This window comes from Podarcis filfolensis (assembly GCF_964270895.1).
Source record: "Podarcis filfolensis genome assembly, chromosome: 3".
NCBI classification, from domain to species: Eukaryota; Metazoa; Chordata; class Lepidosauria; order Squamata; family Lacertidae; genus Podarcis; species Podarcis filfolensis.
In genome coordinates, this window is record NC_139606.1 from 86,494,185 (window position 1) to 86,517,973 (window position 23,789).

General features: G+C 41.7%; 1 protein-coding gene across 6 annotated transcripts in view; it reads left to right on the top strand.

Moving 5' to 3' along the window:
* The first annotated feature begins 281 nt into the window (after nt 1-281).
* DAAM2 (dishevelled associated activator of morphogenesis 2) overlaps nt 282-23,789 on the top strand; it is a 219,525-nt gene continuing 196,017 nt past the window's right edge. For 2 of the 6 annotated variants that reach the window (XM_083604468.1, XM_083604471.1), the window contains exon 1: nt 639-817. The gene's annotated coding sequence lies outside the window, so the exon portion shown is untranslated. Of the gene's footprint in view, nt 827-2,222; nt 2,343-20,699; nt 20,837-23,789 lie in introns of those variants that run through there. The other 4 variants (XM_083604470.1, XM_083604467.1, XM_083604465.1 and 1 more) reach the window with 4 other exon arrangements.

Here is a 23,789-nt window from a genome sequence, read left to right on the forward strand (position 1 = left end):
ATGAGTTCAAGACGAGGGGCCAATCCATTCATTCTTACTTAAGCCTTATCAGATGTTTGGAGCAGTTCTGGGGTGTTCTGGCAGCACAGGGTGTGGGGTGTGCTAAAGAGGCCCTCTTTTGCCAAAACCAGCAGACCCAACAGGAACATTGGTTGCATGTGGCGGAGGCACTTTACATGTGCCCTCTGGAAGAAGTGGCTTTTGTTGCAGTCTGAAACACCCATGCTTACTGTGTTGCCCCAGCCTCACTCCCTGTACAAAGACAGCAGTCCCCCAGGGAAGGGGTGTGGCTCAGTGACAGAGCATCAGCTCTGCATGCAGAAGGTCCCAGGTTCAATCCCTGGTTCTTCCAGTTGGTCTGGAAACGGCTCCTGGAGAACAGCTGCCAGTCAGTGTGGAAAATACTAGGCTAGATGGTCCAAGGCACTGACTGTACAAGGCAGCTTTCTGTATTGCTATATTGCATTTGGAAAAAGCTTCTCACATGAAAGCACAAAAGACGAAGATTCCCAAGGAGCTGCAATCCAAGCTTTTACCTAGTGAAACTTTAGCCCTTTTAAGCCATAAATATCTTGTAGAGGCTTCCTGACGTCACAGGCTCTTGCAGAGGGAGGCTGGTCTAAAAGTGAAAACGGCAGCAGTTCCACTCGGAGGACAGCATAGGCAGTGAAAGGAAAGCAGGGCGAGCAGTGCTCAGTGTGTGGACTTACAGGACTGCAGGAAAAGGAGGAATGACACAGAGACAAGGGGGTTGCATCTTAAGAGCGGCTGGTGCAGCAGCTTTTCTGGTCCCTGGCTGGGAGGAAAAAGAGAGAGGGTAAGCTCTGTTTTCTTTTCTGAAGCAATCAAAGAGCAGTCAGAGGATTTAAGTTTGGAACATAGGTTCTTAGTTTTTCTGAAATGCTACACATACACAAGCCAACAGCAAGTGGGTGCATGTTTGGGAGATTTGTGTGTGTATAAAACTAAAGCACAGATGCATGGATTGTATGCTTATCTTGAGTCCTCATCCAGTCTTGGGTGCAAGAGGGGGGAAAGATTATGACAGTGTTGCTTGTTCTTTCTCTACAGCATGTGAACCATTACAAAATCCCTAAAGATTTGATTTGGCAAGTGCAGCCACATTCCTGAGTGCACAACTAGTAGCCCAATTGGATCCAAATTCTACAGATTTCTGAGCTATGTGTGGTTTATTTTTAAATACCTTCATCTGACACCTCCTCCAAGTGAAACTGTGGTGGCATAGCAGTGCAGTTAGAAAGTTTCTTTTTGTCCTATCATGTGCATTAGGCTCAAAAGGGAGAGGGCTGTGCTAAAGGGCTCGTTGGAGAAAAGGGTCCACAACCCTCGCTGTCATTCTCAACCCTTGTTGTGTTGCTGGTTTTCTGGAAGGACTGAGAATTACACAAGAGGAAGACACTCAGAACTGCTTTTGGGTCTTAAGAGTTGGATGCTTAGCAGGACTTGCGGAAGGGAGGCAAGCCAGTAAGAATAGTCAGGATGTTTGTTTGCATTGTTGTTTGTTGTTTGTTTTTTTAAAGTGTGCACATCATTTGCAATAATGTAGAAGGGGACTAAGGATTTTCAACTCAGAAGGGCAAGATCAGCTCAATGAAGTAACATTTTCTGCTTCTGAAAATAAAATAATAAAGTATTTAACATCAAGGGCAGCCTTCGTCAACCTGATCCCCCCCAGCCCAGATGTTTTGAACTATGGCTCTCATCATCCTTGACTGCTGCCCATGTTGGCTGGGGCTGAAGAGTGTTGGGAGTCCCAACAACATCTGGAGGGCACCAGGTTGGTGGGAACTCATCTTGGGCTTCACAGATGAATTACTTCAGTTCAACCTTGTTTCCATCTTGGTCACGAGCCAGAACAGGAATGCAATAATAACAGAACCTGTCTCCTTGCAGATGGCTACAGTGGGCAAGAAGCAGGTAATCCAAAATTAGTTGTTTCGCAACAAGCAAAGCAGCAGAACACAGTTTACTTATGAGAGATGCAATAGCAGCACATGATTAAAAGGACTTTCAGTGTCAGAAATAATAAAATGACATTAATGATGGTTAAGAATGGAAGCGGGATCCTGCTGTTTGTCACGTCTCCCTCGCACAGCAGGGGCCACTTAGTTCCGTCATAACCCTTTAAATTGGATTAATCTTGTCATTCATGTTACAAATCAGATTAAAAGGAAAACAATAGTGGAGGCACCATTGTTAATTCCTTGGGAAAGGAAAAAAACAATTTGGCCATTAATTTTTCACCGTAGCATGACTGAGAAACAACAAGAAGACGTGCACATTTCGCATGGGAGGCTATGAATAACTCTTCTGAAGAGCAGGTCTGAAGTAGCTCTGTTTTATTATCTCCTTTCTTTTGGTTTACAGGCAGGGCTTCTGATCTCCTGCTCCCTCTGCCCTCCCCTCTCTCCTTCCCTTTTTCTCTCTGCATCTGAAAGCAATGCTTTTCTCTTTTCTTTTTTTGGCATGCTTCATGATCTTGGATTGCCTTAGCTGGCTAGGTTTTTATTTATTTATTTGAAAAGCCTGTGTAAAATCTAAGGCAGTTTGGACACTACATCTGCTCCAGAAAAGCCAACACAACTTAATGAGTGGGCATAAAGGATAACTGAGCTGGAACAGGGATGAAGAGCAGGGGTGAGCTGCTGGTCAGAGTGCTTCATGCACTAGCAACCCCGAAAGAGGCATTTTCAAGGCTGTGTTTTTGCTTTTATAATTCTACAAGGCTGCAGATATTGTGTGTGTGTGTATATAAGCTGTTGGCAAGGAGAAAAGAATTGGATGGAAGCAGAGTGATGTTATATTGAAATAACTGATTACAGAACTTAATCATGTACACGAATGTAAGTTATTTATAGCTCTTGGAATCTCCTTCTGTATAGATGTGTGTAGTGTAATGTCCTCGCTGGCTGATGAAGCTGGCTAATGCTTTAATGGACAGATGTTCAACAGCTAATCTAAGATGACTTTCAATGCAAGCTTACATTGCTGAAGGAAAATAAGTTGCTGAAAAGGAGTGTGTGTGTGTGTGTGTGTGTGTGTGTGTGTGTGTACGCATGTGTGATTACCCTTGTGCACTTTGGTCCAAAAGTTTTGCCTGGCACTGCTATAATTGCATCTGGATTTGCAAAAGAGTAACACAGCAGTTATTATTCAGGGCTTCTTTCTCAGTGGGGTTTATTTCCAGTAAGTAGGCAGCAGCTTTTCCTAGAAGCACTGCTTCATAATAGACTAATTGAACAGGGCTGGCTAGTACCTCAAAGAGAAACATATTGTTAGGTACCAACCATATTTTCCATAATAAGAGGCTGAAATGCTAGATGATGTTTATTTACTGCATTTTTTTTGCCCCACTTTTCGGTGCCCTCAAGGTGTTTGGCATCATTACAGGAGCTCAGTAGGAGAATTTCAACTGAGCCATGGTGTGGGAGGAAGCAGCCTGGCACCATATTGGTCTTAGATCCCATTCACACCATGCTTCTAAAGCAGTATCCCACCACTTTAAACAGTCATGGTTTCCCCCCAAGAATCCCAGGAACTGTTCTTTGTTAAGGATGCTGAGAGTTTTTGGGAAGAAGAAGAAGAAGAGTTTGGATTTGATATCCCACTTTATCACTACCCTAAGGAGTCTCAAAGCAGCTAACAATCTCACTTCCCTTCCTCCCCCACAACAAACACTCTGTGAGGTGAGTGAGGCCGAGAGACTTCAGAGAAGTGTGACTAGCCCAAGGTCACCCAGCAGCTGCGTGTGGAGGAGCGAGGAAGCAAACCCGGTACACCAGATTAGGAGTCCACTACTCTTAACCACTACACCACACTAGCTCCATTCCCCTTTCAGAGCTACTATTCCCAGAGTTCCCTGGGAGATGAGATTGACTCTCTGTGAAGCGCCTTATGAGTTTTTAAAATCAATAAAGCAATTCCATATGATGTGCAAAGGGAGCATGATGTGAGTGAGCATGCATTTGAAGGCTGAATCCTGAAACCTCTGGCCTGAGCCTTGGGAATAAGCCAGGTTCCAGAGGTGGAGCTGGATTCAAATTAATGCATGAAGGATGTCAGGTGCAAGAATAATATTTTTTCAGTTGAATTTCAGCACTCTCATAACTTCACCAGATCTGTTGGCTACTGCTATTTGCCAAATTTCTAAAATGAGCCCATTGAAAGGAGAAAGGAGCTGACAGCAAATACAATGCACAGGGACATTGTTTTGGCTCTTGCTAACTTCACTGACTTCACTTTGTTCATTATAAAATGAAAAATAGGCCAAAGTTGGCAAAGTGGCTGTGCTGGCTGCAGTAGAAAGGTGTGCTGCTCCTGCTAGAAGCTTTCAGTACACAGTACATACACAGTCACTCCAACCCTGGTTTTGTAGGTTGGGGTGTGTGTTGCTTTTTAAAGGTGCTAGGCATTGTAGCTTTGTGCAGACTAAACTACAGTTCCCAGGGTTCTTTGGAGGAAGCCATCTGCTTTAAATGTATGTGGTGTACGCAGGCACAGTGGGGAACTGCAAGCTGGCTGGTAACACTCCTATGACAATATGACAGCTGTAATCATGAGGAAAGTCCCATTGTTACTGTGTCCCCAGGTTTTAGTTGTTTATGTGTGGGGTGGTAGTGCTAACTGTGTTCATTGCATGGTAGAAGTTTCTTTTATCAGGAATCTTGCAATTTGGGGCTTTAAACCTACCCCTTTACCCCACCCCATTGTTAAAAAGGGGGTGGTAGGAATGAGCATGAGTAATTTGGATATGTTCTTGGTGAAAAAAGAGAGATTTGTGAGTCTGATATTTACCTGCCCAGAATGGGTATGTGCTTTGGTTATAATCTCATGATCCCCTCCTGGATCAAAACTCTGCCAACAAGTAGCCAACCAGTGCTTATTTTCCTGCTGACATTGATCTTAAAGTGGAGAGAGAAAAGTTGGGTTATATTATTTGCTGACAGTGTGGCATTGGTTTGTTTGGAGGGAAGTCTGTCAATCTTGGAGTTTTTAAATGGCACCCTTGTATCTCACTTGTCAGCCAGTGTGGTAAAGTGTTGGGCTAGAACATAGGAAGCCAGAGTTCAAATCCCCACTCAAGCAAGTTCACTGGGTGACCTTGGGTCAGATACTGTATCTCACGGGGTTCTTGTAAAGATAAAGGTAAAGGTAAAGGCACTGTGTTCTAAACCACTGGGCCTCTTGGGCTTCCCAATCAGAAGGTCAGCAGTTTGAATCCCTGTGACGGGGTGAGCTCCCATTGCTCTCTCCCAGCTCCTGCCAACCTAGCAGTTTGAAAGCATACCAGTGCAAGTAGATAAATAGGTACTGCTGTAGCAGGAAGGTAAATGGCATTTCCATGCACTCTGATTTCCATCACGGTGTTCCATTGCACCAGAAGTGGTTTAGTCATGCTGGCCACATGACTCAGAAAGCTGTCTGTGGACAAACACCGGCTTGCTCGGTCTGAAAGCGAAATGAGTGCTGCACAACATAGTCGCCTTTGACTGCACTAAACTGTCCAGGGGTCCTTTACCTTTACCTTTTCACCTGTAAGGATAAAATAGGAAGGGGAAGAACCATGTCCACCACCTTGAGCAGCTTGAAGGAAAAGTAGAGTGTAAAGATAATAAGAAATAAATAATAAAGCAATTAAATCACTGAATACATTTGTATGGCTTATGCTTACTGGTGTCACAACCACAGGACCTTTTGACTTAATCATCTTTAAATCATGAGTAGATATACCCCCTTGGAAATAGGGGTCAAATATACCCCCTATCTCAGCTGATCAATACCAGGGGACAATAATTGCATTTGTAGTAGATTTCTCTTTACTCTACTTTTTATTGTTTAAGACAGTGAGATACCACTAGATTTGCACAGCCACACATAGACATCTTCCAGATGTGTCATGACTCTGCTGCTCTGCTGACCAGGATTGCTGGATAACTTCCAGAGGCTCCCAGGGAGTTCCAGAAGAATATAAAGTCATTTCAGGGCAATTATGGATTGTTGAGAAATCAGAGGTTGCCATTTCCTGACACAAGGAACGAGAGGTTGAGTTGGAACTGTGGTTCCCAAACCTTACATAAATGCGAGTTCTCAAACCCTGGGTCAGAAGTATTAGGACATGACCCATCTGGACTAGAACAAAATGTCCCCAATCCCAGTAAATAAAAAAGCCATGAAGCCTCTCTATCAAATGAAATACTTCGCATGAACGCAAGAACATAAGAGGAACCTGCTAGATCAGGACAGCAACCCATCTAGTTGAGCATCTTGCTCACACTGTGGCCAACCAGATGCAATAGGGAAACCCACTAACGGGACCTGCACTCAAGAGCTCGCTCTCCTCTTGTGGTTTCCATCAACTGGTATTCAGCTTGAGAGGGGAGGTTACTCTTGGATTTGAAATGGGCACCAGAAGCCCAGGCGGCATCAGTGGTTTGGAATGCCTTTCCCAGCTACAGCTAGTTAGCCAGCTGTTTCTGCTCCTTTGACTGAGATAGCTTGGCCATTCTCATTCATACCCTGGTAACCTCAGGTGTGGACTATTGCAATGCAATCTATGTAGGGTAAACCCTGAAGACTGTCCAGAAGCTGCACCCAGTGCAGACTGTGGCAGTCAGATTGCTGTACAGGGAAATAATATGACTCCTGCACAGGCTGCCTATATGCAACTGGGCCCAATTTTAAGGTTTCAACATTAGAATATCAAGCCTTAAACAGCTTGGGACACAGATACTTGTTGGTGGTCCTGCCTATGATGAAGATACATTTTGGATAAGGCCCTTTTCCAGTTTGATGGGCAGTTCGATCATCCCCCCCCATTGGTGACCTTTTGACATTAATTCATTCATACTTGGGGGGGGGGCATAATAAGGTGAACCATACTGGGCATCGGAATGCTGTGGGGTTAGGATTTTGCTTGCTGTTTATATTGTGTTAATTTTAGATTTTGTTGTTGTTGACTAAAGTAGTATTTTATGAAAAGCTGTATTTGATTGATTTGTATTGTAATCTTCCCTGTGAACTGTTCTACAAAATGGAGGGTAGAAATGAAAATAGATAAAGTATGTGAGGTTATCTTCTTTTCATCCTCACAACAACTTTGTTTGGTATGTTTGGGTGAGAGAGAATGACTGGCCTAATGTCATGCAGATACATTTATGGCTGTGCAGACCTTTGAAATTAGGTCCACAGTGAATACCCAATTAATTATGGCACACTACTTACCTCCATTGTGACACCGCTGACTGATGCTGGGTTACATCTGGTTTTCAGTTTCTTTAACTTTGGAATGAATGAAAATGAATTGCGTGCTTCAAATATTATTGTGCCATGTTCTTAAGAACATAGGAAAAGTCTTGCTGGGTCAGACCAAAGGCTTATTTAGTCCAGAATCTGTTTTCCACAGTGGCTAGCCAAATATCTCTGGGAAGCCCAAAAGGATATGAGGGCAATAGCCCTCGCCTGCTTTTGTTCTCCAGCTACTGGTACTCACAGACATAGTGCCTCTGAACCCAGAAATAAGGTACAGCCATCATAAGCAGTAGCCAGCGATAACTTTGTTTTCCATTTGTTTGTCTAATTTCCTTATAAAGGACTCTAAATTAGTAGCCATCACCAAGTCTTGTGGCAGCAAATTCCCAAAAAAATCTTGTGACAGGAAATTTCATAAATTTACTATGCATGTACTGTTAATTTCCTTGCAGTCCACCAGCTGAGTTGTCACTCTGTCATCTCCAGTTTTGAAAAATGGCACAAGAAACAGGGGCTCATAAAAGCCTAACCACCTATAGGGTTCCTTTTCCAACATACATGGAACTTACTGTAGGTTTACGGAAGCAGAATTTCCTCTGTCCCAGAACTTAAGGTTGGTTTTTTAACAGTGCCCTGCAGCTTAGTTTTCCAAGTTGGGAAAACACATAATGGCTGCTGTACCAGTGTGGTATCATGACTGTACTGTAAGCCGGCACTGCATGGCATTATGAACTGCCCAAGATATCTTGACGATGCCTCAGTGTGAGTCAGCATACATCAATAACTGGCTTCCTTGCCAGATGTAGCATAGTGGTACTAGCAGACAATGAAGAATGAAGCAGAGAAAGGGTGAGACAGGGCAGTGATTCACTTACAAAACTTCTTAATAGATCATCCAGGTGCCCCTCAGCCAGCCATTTAAGTGTTCATGCACTAATACCCAGCACAAAAGCTCTTACAATGCGAGTTCTACCAACAGCAGCATAAAGGCTGCACATGCCCACTGGCCAGGCCCTGGATGGAAGGCAAATTGCATTCTTAAAGTTACTCATATCTGCAGCCTTTGGGCATAAGGCAAATATCTAAGGTATGTTTGTGTGATACTTATTTGGTATTTACTATGATGTATTGTCATTAAGATGTGTATGTGTAAGATCAGTGTTGTGTGATCTCATAGCTGACTTCCTATATTTTTTTTTAAATAATTTTTTATTAAAGGTTTTTATAACAACAACAGACATATAACAAATACATAAACAGACAAAAACAAAAACAAAACAAAAAACATGTACCATTTCATATCTTAGTTTCTTATACCTTTCTTCCCCGACTTCCTCATGCCTCCCTTTTCTGTATTCCAAATTCTTATCAATTACTCAGCAAATCTTCCCTTATTTTAATTTGAAATTAATCTAATCTTCCTTATTCTCCTTGTCTTAACCCTTGCTAATAGTAACCATTTACTTTCCAGTCCAACATCATTCTAACTTTCGTTAATTTTATAATATTTCTTTAAATAGTCCTTGAACTTTTTCCATTCTTCTTGCGCTGCTTCTCTTCCCTGGTTTCGGATTCTGCTCGTCATTTCTGCCAGGCCCCATAGCTGACTTCCTATAGCAAGCATAAGGTTGTTTCTCTATATTTTGTTTTATGCCGCGTTCTCCATGATAGCCATTTTGTAGTATACCCCACGACAGCCATATTGTGACTGGCACCCCTAGCCTTCTCCCCAAATTTGAAATGTGCCCTCTGGTCCCAAAAGGTAATGCCTAACATAGAGGAATGTGTCACCACCAGTGCTTTTTTTTTCAGGGGGTATTCAAGGGTACACAGTACTGGCACCTCTTTTTGTTGTTGTTAAAATGTGTGGCACTTACTGTAACAACTTCATGGTGAGTACTGGCACCTATTTTTCTAGAAAAAAAAGCACTGGTCACCACAAATCGATAGGTCCCTGTAATTCTTCTGGATTGTCTTGTTCTGATAAATTTACTTCCATATCATGAAATGGAGTTATAACCATGTCAAATATTAAAAGTGCTGCATCCATGGTGATATAATGAGAGTGACTATTTATAAATACAGGCAAAAGGTACATGACTATATGACTGTCTAATCCCATTGTGGCACTTATTAAGACTACTTTCCATCCAGTCATTCCCTACAGAATCATAACATGCCTAGTGCTACACCACCTCAGGAGCTGATAAACAATTGGCACACACACCCTCACATAGTGAAGTCTAGTGCTCATAAATCACAGCAAACTGTTGAAAACTAACTTTTTGCCCCATGTTGATAAATGCCATCTCTCCTCACTTGCATGCATACAAACAAAATATTCACTGTGCAAAACTGGCATGGGAAAATGGACCGCAGTAGTGGAGGACTTTGGGCTCTCACATATCAGTGGCACCCTGTGTGACACTAAAATTTGTACCCTCTGCCTCCCATGCTCTGTTCTACATCATTATTGTGATGTCCTCTGTGGTGCCAGCACCCAGTGGGGCTAAACCAGTTGCAATACCCTAAAGCTGCCTCTCACCACAGAGTAGTTTTGCCACAATGAAAAGTCACACAAGAATAAGGCCTTAATGCTGGAGGTCCCTACCGACCCCTTCAGCTTAATAGTTAGAGACAAGGCCCTCAGTGAACTTCCAATTCTGTGTTGGAGAGTGGGGGTTTCATAAAAGCACTTAGAGGCCCAGTAGTACCCCCCCAAAAAAAACCCCTCTGCAGCTTTTTAGGGATAAAAAGAAGGACCTAAAGGGACTTTCCCCCAGATGACAGGAATGATCAAAGAGAGGGCATGACAGGGTTACAAAGGAGGAGGGAAGTGGGTATAAACACCGAATCAATATCTGGGGGTCTGTCACATAGTAGCATCAAAGAAGGAATCTTTGCTTACTTCCTTACTTTCCAAATTTGGAAACCTTAAAGCAATAACCCTGCCTCTAAGCCAACATTTCTGTTCATAGACTTTGAAGCTGACATTTGTTTTTGTTCAAGTTCTTTTTCTTTTTTCTTCACTGTGTCCCAAGATGACTCAAAGGCAGACGACATATTCCTTAGTCACTGAAGCCTTTCCAAGACCATTTGAATCAGGTGTTGGTCACATTTTGAGCCCCGCTGTTTCCTATATTATTTAACGGCCTTTTGTGGATTTTATTTTCTTTCAATAGTAAACTCTTTCCCCTCAGTTATCATGCCTGTATCTCCTATTCCAACCCCTCCCCCCCCCTTTTCATTTTGCTTGGAAAGAAGGAAAAAAATGCTTTTAGTCGTGTGATGACTGCTTTTATAGCCCTCAAGCTCCTGACAGGGTAAAATTTACACAAAACCTAATGAGGGAAGCTATTAGCCTCTTTGAGGCCCATCGTCAGATACAATTTCTTTTTTAAGACATGGGCTGAGGTCACATCCCCAACACATGTAATCAATTAAACAGATACACACACTTGCTGTTCCCTTCACAGGCAATCTGCAGAAACAGAAGTGGGGCAGCAACCAAAGGTCTATATGAAGTATAAACAAAGAGGCAAGACTTAAATATTTAAGTTACAGAGCAGCAGGCGGAGGCCTGAGGGCCAAATTCATACATCCTAAGAAAAACTGACGGTCATGCTCCAACGGTTGCCCTCAGGGGCAAGGTTCCCAGGAGGCATAAGCTCCTCACCAAAGGACTCGCCAGGCTTGCTGGTGCAGTGTAATCCAAACAAGCCAAGCTCAAGCACAGGGAATCAGTCTGGGGCTAAACACGATCCAGACGCAATATGAGGAAGCAGTCCGAGGTTGGCATCATAGGGAGTTCAGCAAGGAAGAGAAACCAAACAAGAAGGCAGAAACTTGTGCTGTTGCCAGCAACCAGGAGGCTCATGAGGGAGATTTTATATAGGCCGGCCTCCTGGACCACACCCTGACCATAGCTCTTGGTCGTAAAGGGGATTCAGGAATTGTTTACTTGCAAGCAGATTATTTGCTCCCAAACGGACTTAGTCACGAGTAGCACAACAACCCTGGATCTGTACACACAGGCTATGCTGCCACTCTGCAGGCTCCCTTCATTAGAGGTTTTGAAGTCCAAAGAGGTTTTTAAGCAGAAGTTGGATAGACACCTGTCACGGCTGCTGTAGCTGAGATACCTGCATTTCAGGGGCTTGGAGTAGATGACCCTTGCGATCCCTCCCAACTCTATGATTCTATCATTCTATGTGAGGTGGGGAGTTCTGCCTGCTTGTTTGGTTGAAAGTTGCTTTGGGTTGCCCTGGGCAAGATAAAGCGACTAACAAATTTAATTAATAATAATGACACCCAACTGCGACGATAGGGTTTGCTGGCAGTTCACTTTGGGCAGAGAAAGTAGACGGGGCAGCCCTGCTATGAGGCAAAATGAGGCATCTGCCTTAGGTGGCAAACCCTAGGAGACAAGGAGTGGCAGCAGGGATTGATCTGTGTGTGCTACATGGTCCTGCCTTGCATGCCCTAGGCCATCCTACTAACCTGAGATGTAGTAAAGGGTGTTGTCCCACCATGGGTGTTGGAGGTAGAATTAAGCTCCAATCCAAGCTGCGGTCCAGGAATCAGCATGTTTTTACATGAGTAGAATGTGTCCTTTTATTTAAAATGCATCTCTGGGTTATTTGTGGGGCCTGCCTGGTGTTTTTACATGAGTAGAATGTGTGCTTTTATTTAAAATGCATCTCTAGGTTATTTGTGGGGCATAGGAATTCGTTCACCCCCCCAAAAAAAAATAGTCTGGCCCACTACATGGTCTGAGGGATAGTGGACCGGCCCACAGCTGAAAAAGGTTGCTGACCCCTGGCTGGGTTAAGGACATAAGAATAGCCCAAGGATTCATTTAGTCTGGTGTTCTTTCTGCACCGTGGTCAGCCGAGGCCTATGGAAAGCTCAGAAGGCTTGAGTGCAGTAACACAGCCCACTGAAACCAATGAGCTATACAAGGACACAAAGTCAATATGTTGTCCCTTTAAACTCCTAAAGAAGTATAAAGCTTTTGGACATCCAGGAAAAGGCTTGGAAGGTGTTTTGGCTTTTTGTTTGTTTTGTCCACCCTGAACTTCTTCTGTAGAAATGAAAGCAATAAGCAAACGTTATTACCTGACCCTCCCAAAGGCATTTGGTTCCACTTCAGGCTGAATTTTGCACTGTGCCTCTCATCTGTTTTTAGTTTATTCAAGCACCTTCCTCCATCTCAAAAAAGTTGTCCGTAACCGTTTGTGTCAACTTCTCTGTGGCCAAACACAGAGTGTGCAGGCCCTATCCTTTAAAATCCTTGGAATTTACATAACCCTCAATTGTAGCAATGTGAAATGTGGCTCTGGTTACAATAACAAGGGTTTAGGGAATGCGGAGAGAGATTTTTTAACTGCAAAAGCACAAAAGCAAAACAAAACAAAACCCCGCATACTGTTTTCATTTTCAATAGCCACGTGAGGACCGTCCTCTGGTCTTCAGCTATAAATAAACCACTGCTGTCATAGGAAGATGGAAAACAATTCACATTACTCTTTATCCCATTTTTCTTAAATGTTACTTTCGCCCCCCGCTTTCCTTCTTAAAATGAAAGTGAGAGCTCATAAAGCAAATGGTGCCCATGCAGAAAAGGGTAAGGAAATAATTGTGACATTGGTTATTCCTTCTCCAGACAAATGCTGTTAAGTGCACCGTTTGCCGTGGTGTACAAACAATGCACTTCTAGAGTTTGTATTAGAACAAGGAAGGAAAGCAACTTCTAAAGTTTGGCTAATAAAGCAAATGTTTGCAGTACTTTGCTATAATTCTCTGCCCCTCCCCAGTTTACAGTTGATCCAGACTAGCATTAGAGCCACTTTCTCCAACCTAGTGCCTCCCAGAGGTTTTAGAGTGCAATTGCCTTTAGCCCCAGCCACCTAGGCCAATGATGATGGGAATTTGAGTCCTAAACACCTGGAGGGCACCAGGTTGAGGAAGGCTGCACTGGAGCATCTAATCCAGGAGCAGGCAGATGTCAGGCTTGCAGTATCTACTTTCTTTTTAACTAAAACCCTGATCCACTGGCCACAGACTGATGTAAAAGATATCCATTTAGGATTAAAGAATTCTAAGCCCATGGACTGCAAGAAGATCAAACCTATCCATTCTTAAGGAAATCAGCCCTGAGTGCTCACTGGAAGGACAGATCCTGAAGCTGAGGCTCCAATACTTTGGCCACCTCATGAGAAGAGAAGACTCCCTGGAAAAGACCCTGATGTTGGGAAAGATGGAGGGCACAAGGAGAAGGGGACGACAGAGGACGAGATGGTTGGACAGTGTTCTCGAAGCTACTAACATAGTTTGACCAAACTGCGGGAGGCAGTGGAAGACAGGAGTGCCTGGCGTGCTCTGGTCCATGGGGTCATGAAGAGTCGGACATGACTAAACAACAACAACAACAACAAGCCCATCAATACCACTACTGAATGGAGTTTGTTGTCCTTACACAGAAAAATCCACTCCTGGTTATCCCAAAACTTTCTTCACTTCAGCACAGATAGGTAGCCGTGTTGGTCTGCCATAGTCAAAACAATTTTTTTTTTCCCCTTCCAGTAGCACCTTAAAGACCAACTAAGTTAGTTCTTGGTATGAGCTTTCGTGTGCATGCACACTTCTTCAGATACACAGTGTACATGTGTATACACAGATACACAGATACACATGTGTATCTGATACACATGTGTATCTGAAGAAGTGTGCATGCACACGAAAGCTCATACCAAGAACTAACTTAGTTGGTCTTTAAGGTGCTACTGGAAGGAAAAAAAAAATTTGTTTTCACTTCAGCAGTATAATTTAGGGAGGACAGAGCTCATTGTGCTGTTTCTGCTGTTGAAAAATTGGGAGTCATAAATCCTTGCCCATCAATGGCAAAACACTCTGGCCTCTGTCATAAGGGTTTATGCATACCTTTTTAAAGGCCCATTACAAAGTTTCAATATGGCCTCCTTCCCTCATAGACACCGCAGTCGCATCCCATACATAGAATCTCATGAGTCACGAAGAAACGGTATCCATTTAAATTCTGAAATTACATTTTCTCCATGTCTGAAAAGAGATTGTGGCCAACATCCTTCTCCCTATTGCTATTTTTGTTTAATATATCACCCAGCCTGAAGAACAACCCCATAAACCTAGCTAACTGTTTTGTAACTTTTCAGCTGGTTCTAATAAAGGTTTTATCCTGTCAGTATTTTGACAAGATAATAAAAAATGGGGCTATTTTAAAAACTCAAAATTATTGGTTCTTGTTTGTCATGTTTCATACAAGCAAATTGCTCTCATAATCTTTTTTTAAATCCATCCCCCATGACCATAAAGAAAACAATAACAATCTTTATATATATAAAATCTTTTGATTGTTGTTGTTGTTCTTGTTCTAATGGATCAACATGGCTTCAAACATTTTATAAATAGACCAGTTCACTTTAAAGCTTTGCGTTTTTATGGTGTTTCTCATTGCAAATTCATAAATTGTTTCCCTGAAGCCAGTTTTTCTTTCAGGGTCACAATCAGCAAAATAGCTAGATAGTATAAGCATTCTTTGCTCTCTAGCAAAATGCATGCAGTTTTTGATGACTGTAGGCTGTAAATCCTACTAGCAGCACTACTGGCTCCCACTGTCCCTGAGATCAATGACCCTGATTGTTATGGTAACTTTGCCCCTCCTCCCAGCTGGCCTTCTTTTCTGTCCATGCATTTGGAACACTGGGACTGATAGGTCTTGAGAAAACCTGTCACATAAGGATGCTGGATTAGATGGGCCATTAACCTGATCCAGCAGACACTTATGTCCTCTGCCATTCCTCTCTTCCACTCAACTTTTTCATTTTTTAAGTTTTCAGAGAATCAGAGAATTGTAGAGTTGGAAGTTTTTTGTAAGCCCAATGGCAACCTCCCCGCCCCCCTCTCTATTGATGTGAGCCACTTTGAAAGAAAATCATTGTCTCAAGAGCGAGCTAAGATATGGTAAGCAAATCTTTACTGGCAACCTGGAGCTGCGGCATAGAACATTTGCATTGCACACAGAAGGTCCCAGATTCAATCTCTGACAGACCATGGGAGACTGGAAAATCACTGCCAATCAGTGTGGACAGTAAGGAGCTTGATGTCCAATGGTCTGACTCAGTATAAGGCAGCTTTACTGTGATGTTACCCCTTCATTCTGTACCCTCATTCTGTTGAATGGCTCTAGACTAACTCAAAAGACGGTTGCTCTTAAAGAGTAATGTGAAGCCAATTGTTTTAAAAGGAATTACTCAGTCTATTCGAGTCTGAAAAGAAAAAAGGAGGAGTACAAATGTTTAGGATGCAGTTCAGTTTTATTTAAAAGTATAAAAACCTTTTACAGCAGTGTGATGGTTAATAGCAAGTGTATTAAGGGCTATCCCAACTAACATTATGTTTGAGATGACCACAATGCTTGTAAGTGGACAAACTTGTCTGAGTTATGCAGATCATCACGGCTACACGTCAAAGTTCCTCCAGAGAACAATGCCTTGTCTTAGATGCTATTTAGTTTTGTTTGTCTTTTCATTCTGCTCACTTTACAAAGCTAACTGCTATGGGGGGAAAATACCACTGGAAAGAGTTACCACACGTGCAGAGGGGATGATAAAGAGATTAATGCTGTTTTACATCCATGGTTAAAAAGAAAAGAAAACAGAGGGTTAGAGTACTCAGATGTTCAAGTGCTGCTATCATCAGATGGCATAAAGGAACAGTGTTGGATTCTGATATCGCAACGTACACCAAGGAGGGTCCGTGGAAATCAGTAGCTTTCCTTGAGAACCTAACGACATTGTATTATATTACATGCATAGCCCACCTTTCTCCAAGGAGCTGAAGGTGGATGCATGGTTTTCTTGCCTCTCCCCATTTGTCCTCTGGGGTATATTGTGCTAAGAGGCAGAGACTGGCCCCAGGGACACCCATTGAGCTTCAGGGCTCCATGGTGATAATGAACCCTGTTCTCCCAGATCCTAGTCGAACATTCTAAATAGTATTCACACGCTCAGGCCATTTTCCAAATTCAGGTATGTCTATGTAGGATTTCATACAGCCACTAGCAAGACTTCTCCCAAGCAATGGTAGAAGACATGTCACTCATTTTATAAAACAGAAGTGAGAAGAATCAAATTCTATTGAGCAAAATTTTAAACAGAGCCCATGTATGAACAATTCTAGATAAACAGAAAAACGGTGTTTACTAGATGATTTGGTAAATGCTTTTGCAAACATGATGCTTATTTTAGTACTTAAAGGGAAACTGAACTATTGCGAAACACCAGCCTTTTGTTTTATGATAGCTTCATGAACATTTGATTAATTATGGAATATGTGAAGAAATGCACATGGGAACGGATTCCTATTGACTTTTCCCATGGTGAACTGAAAAGCCCTGGACCCAAGGAGGAGGTCACCGTGGGGAGTTTATTTCTTTTTCTTTTTTTATTGATTTTAATTCATTTTACTACATCAAACATTAAAGCAAACGAAGAAGACATACATAACACATACATACAAAAAAAGAGTACATAAAAAAAGAAATAATAATAAAGAAAATAAAAGGAAAAACATCTCCTAACCTATGACACCAACAAACTAACTTACATTAACTAAATAACATACAACATTAATTGACTTCCCTTCATCTCAGTTTCAGAATATATTATATGATTTTTTATCTGCAGTTTCTTTTCCTCAAATAACTCTTTACATCACAAGTGTTACGTCACACCTACTGTGATTTTTAAATTTTTTACCTCTGTTTCCATGTATGTCATAAATTTATTCCATTCTTTATTAAACTTTATGTCTTTTTGATTTCTTATTTTCTGTGTCATTTTTGCCAGTTCTAAATAGTCAAATAGTTTGATTTGCCACTCGTTTATAGTTGGGATTTTTGATGTCTTCCAATTCTGCGCTATTAGGGTTCTGGCAGCCACTGTCGCGTACTGAAAGAGTGTTTGATCTTCCTTTTTGATTTCCTCTCCAGTTATCCCCAGCAAAAAGGCTTCGGGGTTTTTTATAAAGGTATATTTGAGGATTTTTTTTAGTTCATTGTAAATAGATTCCCAGAATTTTTTGATAGGCTCACACAACCACCACATATGATAAAAATCGCCCTCCTTGATCTTACACTTCCAACATAATTTATCACCAGTTTTATATATTTTTTCCAATTTTACGGGCGTTACGTACCACCTGTACATCATTTTATACATATTTTCCCTGAGTGTTGTACATGCCGAGAATCTCATACCTTTATTCCATAATGCCTTCCATTTGTCGAACTCTATGTTATGTCCAAAGTCCATTGCCCATCTCACCATTACCTCCTTTACTTCTTCATCCTTGGTGTCCCATTCAAGTAACAGGCTATACATTTTCAATAGTTTTGTTTTACTTTCTAGTATTTCAATCTGGAATCTAGATTTTTTCTCACTTATCCCATTCTTTTTATCCTCAGTCCATACAGAATTAATTTGGTGAAATTGGATCCATCCTGTCAATTTGTTCTTTGTTTCTTCATAGGGCCTAATCCTCCAACCAGTCTCTGTTTTTACTAGCAAGTCTTCATAGGTCCATCTTTCTCCATCGATGTTTGTTTTTTTTATTGTCAGGATATCAATTGGCGATAGCCACCAAGGGGTCTTCTGTTCCAATAATTTTTTGTTTCTTTCCCACACTTCCAGCAGTGGTCCTCTAAAAATGTGGTTAGAAAATCCTTTATGAACCTTTCCCTTGTTACGCCATAGATAAGAGTGCCAACCAAATCTTATATTAAATCCTTCTAGATCTAACAAGTGTTTATTTTTAATAACAATCCAATCTTTGACCCAACAAAGACACGAGGCTTCATAATACAACTTTAAATTTGGAACTGCGAATCCTCCCCTATCTCTTTGATCTGTAAGTAATTTAAATCTAATTCTGGGCCTTTTCCCTTGCCAGATAAATTTAGAGAGTATTTTCTGCCAATCTTTGAATACTGAGGTTCCCCTGATTATCGGTATATTTTGGAGTAGGAACAACAGTTTCGGTAGTAAACTCATTTTAATCGCCGCCATTCTGCCCGACCAAAAAAGTTTTATTCTGTTCCAAGTATCTAGGTCCTTCCTTATTTCTTTCCATGTGGTTATGTAATTGTCTTCCATCAAATTTATATTCTTCATCGTTAACCAGATTCCAAGGTATTTTACTTTTTTTGTTACTTTAATACCAGTTTGAGATTCAAGATGGTTTTTTACCTCCTCTTTCACATTTTTATTCATCATTTTAGTTTTTGTTCTATTTAATTTAAAACCAGATAATTTTCCAAATTCTTCTAACAGATCTAACACCTTACTAACACTCTCTTTTGGATCCTCCAAAGACAACATAAGATCGTCAGCATATGCTTTCAATTTGTATTCTTTCACTCCAATATTTATTCTGCGTATCTCTGAATTTTCCCTTATCTTATTTGTAATTATCTCTAACATCATAATAAACAGAAGAGGTGACAGAGGGCACCCCTGCCTTGTACCCTTCGAAATTTCAAAGGGTTCTGTTAAGTTATTATTAATAATTAATTTGGCACTTTGTTGTGAGTAAATTGCTTTTATTCCTTCAAGGAATGTGCCCTCTATCCCTGTCTTTTCCAAACATTTTATAAGAAAACGCCAGGATACATTGTCAAAAGCCTTTTCGGCGTCAATGAACATTAAGACTGCGGGGATTTCATTTTTGCATTCTAAATATTCAATGATGTTTATTGTATGTCTTATGTTGTCTTTTATTTGCCTATTAGGTAAAAAACCAGCCTGATTGGTATGGATGAGGTTAACTAAACACTTTTTAAGTCGGGTCGCCATTACGTCTGCAAAGATCTTATAATCATTATTCAATAATGAAATCGGTCTGTAGTTCTTAATAATCTGTCTGTCCGAGTCGGGTTTCGGTATCAACGTAATGTATGCTTCTTTCCAGGACGCTGGTGTTCTTCCTCCTCCTAAAATCTCATTCATTACTTCACATAGCACCGGTGTTATAAGTTCTTCTAGGACTTTATAATACTTGGCCGATAAACCATCTGGGCTTGGGGCTTTCCCCAGTTTCATCCTCTTTATCGCCTCTTGAATTTCCTCTGCTTTTATGGGTTTATTTAATAAACTTCTTTCCTCTTCCGATATGCTGTTAATTCTGTTTTCTTCTAGATATTTTTCTATTTCTGTGGCATCTTCTTCTTCTCTTTTATATAGGTTTTCATAGAATTTAAGGAAGCTCTTTTTTATTTCATTAGGGTCTTCCAAGATTTGTTCTTCTACTTTTATTTTATTAATAACGTTTTGTTTTTTCCTTTTTCTCAATTGCCACGCCAAAAACTTTCCAGTTTTGTTTGCCGATTCGAAAATTTTTTGTTTCATTAGCTTAATTCCCCATTCTACCTCTTGATTTATTAATGTTGAGTATTGTGCTTGTAATATCTTGTACAATTGCTTGTTCCCTTCATCACTCGGTTTTTCTATCAGATGTGGGGAGTTTATTTCATGACAGCAATCCAGTTGGGGAATGTCTCCCAGCAGAGTTGTTTGGGTTTCTTTTCAAAATAGAAATAGTTCATTAGAAGTAAATGATTTGTAGCAGTGATTCTGGAGGAACAGACGTTACACAATCTGTCCAAAATTTTACTGTGGTTAATTGCAAGGACAGAACCATAAAGCAAAAGAGCATTGCCAGGTGGTGTTTGGGAAGTGGTCAACAAGAGTATTTGCAGAACCGGATCTGAAGGAGTGGCTAGATAAGACTTGGACAGGGAAGATGGCGGCTGGATTTTACTTTAAGCCAAGCAGTGGGATTGTGTCCTCCAACAGACCTATAGCATAGTTATAGCGGGTGGGCAGGCAAGGCCATGTGGCATACACACTTCTAACCTCCACCTTCCTTTGGTGAGGGCTGCCATTGTTGCCCCCCCAGCAACTGCTGTCAGAGACAATTGCCTCACTCTGCCTAATAATAGAGGAGGTAAACACTAACCATGATGTCCGTGCTTTGTCTCTGCTGTCAGAGGCAGCATGTCTCTAAATACAAATTGCTGGAAATCACAGGTGGGTAGAATTCTGCTGCGCTCTGGTCCTGCTTGCAGGTTTCCCACAGGCATCTGATCGGTCACTTTGAGAAGAGGATGCTGCGCTAGATGGGACATAGACCTGATCCAGCAGGCTCATCTCATATTCTTAAATTCTTGTAAGTCGCAAAACATATCAAACGCCAAACAGTTGTCTTAATTTGGGGCCTCATTTGAGGACAAATGGCCCGTGATTGGCCTTCTTCATATCCACAAGCACATTGCATGAAAATATACGAACAACCTTTGCACTGCTGTATACCATGTGTGTCAATTTCTCCAACAGATCATCTCAAGTGTCATAAAAGCTTCGGTCACTCGCTGATGGGCATTGCCCACAATCACGCCTTCAAGAGCTGAATGCATAAGGACCTAACCAGAGGGAGAGAAGAGAAGGAAACAAGGTCTCTTCCTATCACACAGGTTAGTACTGAGAAGGATCATGCAGACCTGAGTTGGGGAGCCTGTGGCCCTCCAGATATTGTTGGACTTTGTCTCTACCATTGGCACTACTGGCTGAGACTCATGGGAGTGCGAGGGCCGCACAGATTTCCCATCCATGTTGTAGGCATTAATGGTGATGGCAAATTGTGTGAATACTTTTTAAAGTATTTATTCTGTTAAAACTGTTGTGTTTTTATCTGGGCTGGAGACCTCCTGACTCACCGCATAAGGAAAAATCATTACTGGTAGGCTTGACTCTGGATTTACAACATTTTAAAAAAACCAAAAAAACAACCATACAGGATAAAGACAAGGTGTCAGAAATATGAGTCAATGTTATTTCCTTACCTCTTTGCACACTGTTGGGGATATGGGCTAAAAATAGATGGATATATAGTAATATCATAATTTCTTGCAAAAGGGGAAGGGACGACACCCAATCTGAGATGAATACAGAAACAAGCTGTGTCCAGGGAAGCAATCTGTTACATGTTCACATTCAGTGAACGTTTCAATCTGGGGGAAAGATTAGGAATACGAGATATGGAGGAAATTATCAGTTTATGAGAATTTCCACATATCATATGACGTGTTAATGACTATATACAGCAGAGGGAGAAGCTGCAGCCCTCCAGGTGCTATTGGACTACAACTCCCATCATCCCTGGTCATGCTGGCTGGGGCTGATGGGAGTTGGAGCCCAACACCATTGGGAACACTGCAGGGTCCTCACAGGACCACAGGAAGCTGCCTTGCACTCAGACCATTGGTCCATCTAACTCGGTATGGTCTACACTGACTGACTGGCTCTCCAGGAGTCTCTCCCAGCCCTACCTGGAGATGCCAGGGATTGAACCTGCATTCAAGACAGATGCTCTTGAGTTACAGCCCTTTCTTCATCCCTGTTATATATATTCCAAGAAAGAAATGTATAAAGAGAGTTGCTCCCTTTACACAAAGGCCGTGTGCTGTCATGCAATGGCCATTCAGTTCAGTGGGGAGTTTTCTGGATGGGTGAGCTCATGTTTAAGATCACCACCAGCCTCTTGCCCAGATCTGTGCTGCTTATATACCGTACTATTAAATGTTTGGGGGAGGGCAGGGGGAAGCAGCCACTACCCCTCCTGCTTTGTCTTCCCACCTGTCCTGATGCGCATTATCCTTCTTGGGAAGAGTGGAGGAAGGCGAAAGGACTTGTAGGTGCTGCCTTCTGTCTCGGTGCCTCAGATGCTGTTAAGTTAAAGGCAGTCCTTCTTAGCTTCATAATAATAATATTATAATAATTTATTACTTATACCCCGCCCATCTGGCTGGGTTTCCCCAGCCACTCTGGGCGGCTACCAATTCTTCTTTTTTCATCTATTATGGTCATTTATTATGGACAGGGTCTTGAACGATGGGGACAGCAAGAAGGGGAGAATGTTCCCACAGTACTTTGGATGTTATAGCCTACAAGTAGGACCTGCACCAACAATAACAACAACAATTTTATTATTTATATGCTGCCCCAGCCACTCTGAGCAGCTCCCAACAGAATATTTAAAAACACGATAAAACATCAAACATTAAAAACTTCCCTAAACAGGGCTGCCTTCAGATGTTTTCTAAAAGTCAGATAGTTGTTTATTTCCTTGACATCTGATGGGAGGGCGTTCCACAGGGTGGGCGCCACCACCGATAAGGGCCTCTGCCTGGTTCCCTGTAACCTCACTTCTCACAGTGAGGGAACCGCCAGAAGGCCCCTGGCGCTGGACCTCAGTGTCCGAGCTGAATGATGAGGGTGGAGATGCTTCTTTAGGTATACTGGGCCAAGGCCGTTCAACTATCACAATTTTGGAGGGGTGCGCGCGCACAATTCAATAACATATCAGTAAATTTAGGTTGTGCAATTATAGTTGACCGGGGGACTACTAGTAACCTAAAGATCAGACCTTTTGCTATAAGGAAATTGATGGGAACACGCACAGGAAAGTGTTGGATCACACTTCTTTTGACATAGTGCCATCTAACTTTTCAGCAAAGAAATCATAAAAATACTCATGGAGTTTTAGCTTTTTCTCTGTTGATGCTGGTTTTACTGTCTGTGTTATTTATTGCTGGTTGTAAGTTGTGACTAATAAGTTTGATAAATAAAAAATAAATAAATCAGGATGTGTGCTCATTAAATAGCATCATCTAATCTTCCTGCAAATAAATCAAGATGAATACAGGTCATTTGGCACTGCCCTAAGTTTATTTCATATGAGTTTAGGAAGCATATATGGTAAAGGGTCTAGAAACCAAGCCTTATGAGGAGTGCTTGAAGGAGTTGGGTATGCTTAGCCTGGGAAAGAGGTGACTGAGAGGAGATATGATAGCCATCTTCATATATCTAAAGGGCTGTCAAGATGGAGCAAGCTTGTTTTCTGCTGCTCCAGTGGATAGGACCCAAACCAATGGATTCAAACAAATTCAGATGACAAGAAAGGAAATTCCAGCTCAACGTTAAGAATAACTTTCTGACAGTAAGAGCTTTTTCGGCAATGGAATGGATTCAGAAGGTGGTGGACTCTCCTTCAATGGAGGTTTTCACAGAGGTTGGATGGGCATCTGTCAGGGATTCCTGATTTGCAGGGGCTGGACTAGATGACTCACTCAACCCTACAATTCTGAAATTTTGATTCTATGAAAGGCAGAACTATATATTATCTCAGCTGCCCATATATATATATATATATATATATATATATATATATATATATGAATGATAACTAACTAACAAACAAGTAATAGACATATTTCCTAAACATGTCTGCAGTTAACATTAACCACGCAGGGAGTGTTTGTAGGGGAAACTGACAAGTATGTGTTTGGGGAGGGGGTGTTGGTGGTATTATTTCTTCCGCTGCTAGCTAATTGTTCCCTGAAAATGTTTCCCCAAACTGTTTTTCCT